This window comes from Lissotriton helveticus, chromosome 12 (assembly GCF_964261635.1).
Source record: "Lissotriton helveticus chromosome 12, aLisHel1.1, whole genome shotgun sequence".
Taxonomy (NCBI): Eukaryota; Metazoa; Chordata; class Amphibia; order Caudata; family Salamandridae; genus Lissotriton; species Lissotriton helveticus.
In genome coordinates this window covers 91,379,192-91,385,191 of record NC_136073.1, presented here as the reverse complement: position 1 = coordinate 91,385,191, position 6,000 = coordinate 91,379,192, and positions in this window count along the sequence as shown.

Here is a 6,000-nt window from a genome sequence, read left to right as displayed (position 1 = left end):
AACTGAGAAAAAGTTCAAAGTATATCACCATGGTTGGTGCAAGTATGTTCTTGGAAATTCCATAATCTCTAGACCCGAGACATGGCCCGGGTTTCGGGATTGATATCCCTCATCAGTAGAGAAAGTTCAGGGGTGGTAGAGAAAGCCGCCGTAGAACCGTCAAGGGCTTCGTTGCCTGCTAGGCGCGCAGGTGCGTCTCCAAAAAGCTCGTCAGCTTTGGGGGCTCGCAGGAGCCCTTAAATTAGAAACAAAGATGGGCGCGACTCTGCTGGCCTCTTCACCGGATTGCCCCTCTGCATCTTGGTATTTGTAGTGTGAGTAGCACAAAGAACTGAGAAAAAGTTCAAAGTATATCACCATGGTTGGTGCAAGTATGTTCTTGGAAATTCCATAATCTCTAGACCCGAGACATGGCCCGGGTTTCGGGATTTATATCCCTCATCAGTAGAGAAAGTTCAGGGGTGGTAGAGAAAGCCGCCGTAGAACCGCCAAGGGCTTCGTTGCCTGCTAGGCGCGCAGGTGCGTCTCCAAAAAGCTCGTCAGCTTTGGGGGCTCGCAGGAGCCCTTAAATTAGAAACAAAGATGGGCGCGACTCTGCTGGCCTCTTCACCGGATAGCCCCTCTGCATCTTGGTATTTGTAGTGTGAGAAGCACAAAGAACTGAGAAAAAGTTCAAAGTATATCACCATGGTTGGTGCAAGTATGTTCTTGGAAATTCCATAATCTCTAGACCCGAGACATGGCCTGGGTTTCGGGATTTATATCCCTCATCAGTAGAGAAAGTTCAGGGGTGGTAGAGAAAGCCGCCGTAGAACCGTCAAGGGCTTTGTTGCCTGCTAGGCGCGCAGGTGCGTCTCCAAAAAGCTCGTCAGCTTTGGGGGCTCGCATGAGCCCTTAAATTAGAAACAAAGATGGGCGCGACTCTGCTGGCCTCTTCACCCGATAGCCCCTCTGCATCTTGGTATTTGTAGTGTGAGTAGCACAAAGAACTGAGAAAAAGTTCAAAGTATATCACCATGGTTGGTGCAAGTTTGTTCTTGGAAATTCCATAATCTCTAGACCCGAGACATGGCCCGGGTTTCGGGATTTATATCCCTCATCAGTAGAGAAAGTTCAGGGGTGGTAGAGAAAGCCGCCGTAGAACCGTCAAGGGCTTCGTTGCCTGCTAGGCGCGCAGGTCCGTCTCCAAAAAGCTTGTCAGCTTTGGGGGCTCGCAGGAGCCCTTAAATCAGAAACAAAGATGAGCGCGACTCTGCTGGCCTCTTCACCGGATAGCCCCTCTGCATCTTGGTATTTGTAGTGTGAGCAGCCGCGGGCCGTGGAGGGAGTTACGGTGGGGCAGGGAGGCGGGGAGGGGGAGGGGCAGGGTGGAGAGGGCTAAAAACCGGCATATGGATAATTACAGGTAAGTAAACAATTTCAATAATAAAACGAATTTCGTAGCGCGCCCTGCATTGCAAAATGCGATGCAGTGCGCGCTATAAAATTCGTTTTATTAATTAAATTGTTTACTTACCTGTAATTATCCAGGTGCCGGTTTTTAGCTCTCTCCACCTTGCCCCTTCCCCTCCCCGCCTCCCTACTCCACCGTAATTCCCTCCACGGCCCGCGGCTGAGTGTGAGTAGCACAAAGAACTGAGAAAAAGTTCAAAGTATATCACCATGGTTGGTGCAAGTATGTTCTTGGAAATTCCATAATCTCTAGACCCGAGACATGGCCCGGGTTTCGGGATTGATATCCCTCATCAGTAGAGAAAGTTCAGGGGTGGTAGAGAAAGCCGCCGTAGAACCGTCAAGGGCTTCGTTGCCTGCTAGGTGCGCAGGTGCGTCTCCAAAAAGCTCGTCAGCTTTGGGGGCTCGCAGGAGCCCTTAAATTAGAAACAAAGATGGGCGCGACTCTGCTGGCCTCTTCACCGGATAGCCCCTCTGCATCTTGGTATTTGTAGTGTGAGTAGCACAAAGAACTGAGAAAAAGTTCAAAGTATATCACCATGGTTGGTGCAAGTATGTTCTTGGAAATTCCATAATCTCTAGACCCTAGACATGGCCCGGGTTTCGGGATTTATATCCCTCATCAGTAGAGAAAGTTCAGGGGTGGTAGAGAAAGCCGCCGTAGAACCGCCAAGGGCTTCGTTGCCTGCTAGGCGCGCAGGTGCGTCTCCAAAAAGCTCGTCAGCTTTGGGGGCTCGCAGGAGCCCTTAAATTAGAAACAAAGATGGGCGCGACTCTGCTGGCCTCTTCACCGGATAGCCCCTCTGCATCTTGGTATTTGTAGTGTGAGCAGCACAAAGAACTGAAAAAAAGTTCAAAGTATATCACCATGGTTGGTGCAAGTATGTTCTTGGAAATTCCATAATCTCTAGACCCGAGACATGGCCCGGGTTTCGGGATTTATATCCCTAATCAGTAGAGAAAGTTCAGGGGTGGTAGAGAAAGCCGCCGTAGAACCGTCAAGGGCTTCGTTGCCTGCTAGGCGCGTAGGTGCGTCTCCAAAAAGCTCGGCAGCTTTGGGGGCTCGCAGGAGCCCTTAAATTAGAAACAAAGATGGGCGCCACTCTGCTGGCCTCTTCACCGGATAGCTCCTCTGCATCTTGGTATTTGTAGTGTGAGTAGCACAAAGAACTGAGAAAAAGTTCAAAGTATATCACCATGGTTGATGCAAGTATGTTCTTGAAAACTCCATAATCTCTAGACCCGAGACATGGCCCGGGTTTCGGGATTTATATCCCTCATCAGTAGAGAAAGTTCAGGGGTGGTAGAGAAAGCCGCCGTAGAACCGTCAAGAGCTTCGTTGCCTGCTAGGCGCGCAGGTGCGTCTCCAAAAAGCTCGTCAGCTTTGGGGGCTCGCAGAAGCCCTTAAATTAGAAACAAAGATGGGCGCGACTCTGCTGGCCTCTTCACCGGATAGCCCCTCTGCATCTTGGTATTTGTAGTGTGAGTAGCACAAAGAACTGAGAAAAAGTTCAAAGTATATCACCATGGTTGGTGCAAGTATGTTCTTGGAAATTCCATAATCTCTAGACCCGAGACATGGCCCGGGTTTCGGGATTTATATCCCTCATCAGTAGAGAAAGTTCAGGGGTGGTAGAGAAAGCCGCCGTAGAACCGTCAAGGGCTTCGTTGCCTGCTAGGCGCGCAGGTGCGTCTCCAAAAAGCTCGTCAGCTTTGGGGGCTCGCAGGAGCCCTTAAATTAGAAACAAAGATGGGTGCGACTCTGCTGGCCTCTTCACCGGATAGCCCCTCTGCATCTTGGTATTTGTAGTGTGAGTAGCAAAAAGTTCAAAGTATATCACCATGGCAGAGTCGCGCCCATCTTTGTTTCTAATTTCTTTTTGGAGACGCACCTGCGCGCCTAGCAGGCAACGAAGCCCTTGACGGTTCTACGGCGGCTTTCTCTACCACCCCTGAACTTTCTCTACTGATGAGGGATATAAATCCCGAAACCCGGGCCATGCCTCGGGTCTAGAGATTATGGAGTTTCCAAGAACATACTTGCACCAACCATGGTGATATACTTTGAACTTTTTCTCAGTTCTTTGTGCTACTCACACTACAAATACCAAGATGCAGAGGGGCTATCCGGTGAAGAGGCCAGCAGAGTCGCGCCCATCTTTGTTTCTAATTTAAGGGCTCCTGCGAGCCCCCAAAGCTGACGAGCTTTTTGGAGACGCACCTGCGCGCCTAGCAGGCAACGAAGCCCTTGACGGTTCTACGGCGGCTTTCTCTACCACCCCTGAACTTTCTCTACTGATGAGGGATATAAAACCCGAAACCCGGGCCATGTCTCGGGTCTAGACATTATGGAATTTCCAAGAACATACTTGCACCAACCATGGTGATATACTTTGAACTTTTTCTCAGTTCTTTGTGCTACTCACACTACAAATACCAAGATGCAGAGGGGCTATCCGGTGAAGAGGCCAGCAGAGTCGCGCCCATCTTTGTTTCTAACCATTATGGACAGCTTCCAATTTCTGAATCGATATTGACTTTCCAAAGCAGGGGCATATTACCAACAACTAGCGAAAATTATCGCTAAAAAGGCTTGGTGACAATTGTTCTATCGCCAAGCATCGCCGGATTTTATCGCTGAGATAACGTGCTATTAGCAACGTTTATCTCAAAAGTGATAAAAAACCTGCCGATTGCGGCGAAGTCCGTGAATATCGCTGAGAATACAGCGATATTCACGTATTATCGCTAACAGGGTCTGAGCAGGATTTTAGTTTTTGGAGATATTCGCGCTTAGCGCAAATATTTCCAACGGTACGCCTGTGTTGGTAATAGGCGATAGCGAGGTTAGAGACTGCTTTCAGTCGCTATCAGGTTGGGAATGCCCACTTTGCATGTCATTAGCGATAAATATCGCTGACATGCAAAGCGGGCCCCAAACCGCTCGCTATCGCCTAGAAGCTGTCGCTAACTGCTGTTAGCCACAGCTTGCTAATAGGGCGATAGAATTTTCGCCGCTTAGCGGCTGAAAACTGCCTATAAAGCAGCCAAAATTGCCTACCGCCCCTCTTGATAATATGCCCCGCAATCTCTAACCTTTCATTGCTTTGGAAAGTTCAGAGCATTAATAAACCATTGATTAATTTCCATGATAATCACAAGGAAATGTGAAACAGCCTTTTTCTGCCCCTGTTCAACTCTATTCACAAAGACACTTCTCAATGTTAACCTTTGGCAATGCATATTTGTATTCACCCTCTCAGTGTGCACAAACTTGCCTATCACAGGCATCGGAAGGCCAAACATGGTATCGTTCCTAGGACCTGCAGCTCCAGGTCATCAAGCTCCATACAAACCCTCTCACTTTCACACTCACGTCACTGTTGCAGCATCTCAGGCAATTGCACAATCCAGCTCTTCAGTACAACAGACTATATTGGAACACAATTTTCCAAAGACATCAATAAAATGCACCAAAAAGACACAACTCTTCTCATGACACCAAACATTAGAAGACAATACACTCCACTGTACAACAGCATTCCGTATCACATTTACATTGCAATATAATCCATGCAAAGCAATGTCATTCCCACACCATTTCTCATGACCCCCTTTCAAACGCCTGCCTTAAATGAAGTCAGATCATCCAACACCACACAAGACTTACACCTCTCCATGCCCATTCACTTCATACTACACAACATCCTTTTAGACTTCTCTATGTAGCTCTACATGTCAATATATCACTGGAAACATCCAATACAATGTAGTCATTACATCGCACTGCTTTTACACAACTGTTTCAATGCAACTGCCTTTACATCGCATGTCATTACAATGCATGCCATTACAAGGCATGTCACTACAGTGCACACCATTACAACACATGCCATTACAACGCATTATAAGGTAAGTAATGGAGATCTTTTAGCTTTAGGGTGGGTATGGGTTTTGGGGTAGATGTGTATAGTAATTTGTACCCCTACACTATCCAACATTTTCCCTACTGTTGCACACACTGAAGTGGGAATAGTAATTTTTAACCCTATACTATCCAACACTTGCCCTACTGTTGCACTGACTAGAGTTGGACCAGTAATTTAACCCCTACACTATCCAACACTTACCCTACTGTTGCCCTAAAAGTATTATGTGTTGAAATGGAATGCGTTGTAAAGGTATGCGTTGTAATGGAATGCGTTGTAATGGTAATTTTTAAAAATGCATTGTAATGTAAAATGTAAAATCATACGATGCTATGGTAGTTGCAATGTAAAAACTGTGTTGTAAAAGCGTGCATTGTAATTGTTTGCATTGTAACGTCAAAAATTCATATATGACACCTCAGGGAAATTCTTACTACAGCAGTTTGCACCCTGTGGCGTAGCAAGGGACGGGCGGGATGGTTTGCCCCGGGTGGAACGAGTTTTGGCGGCAGTAGCCCCCTGCTCTTACCTGCGGCCGTTGCAGGCTGGCAAAGGCAGGGACCGTTGCATAACCCCTCCGCCCCCTCTTACCAGCAGGTATTGCAGCCGGCAAATGCCT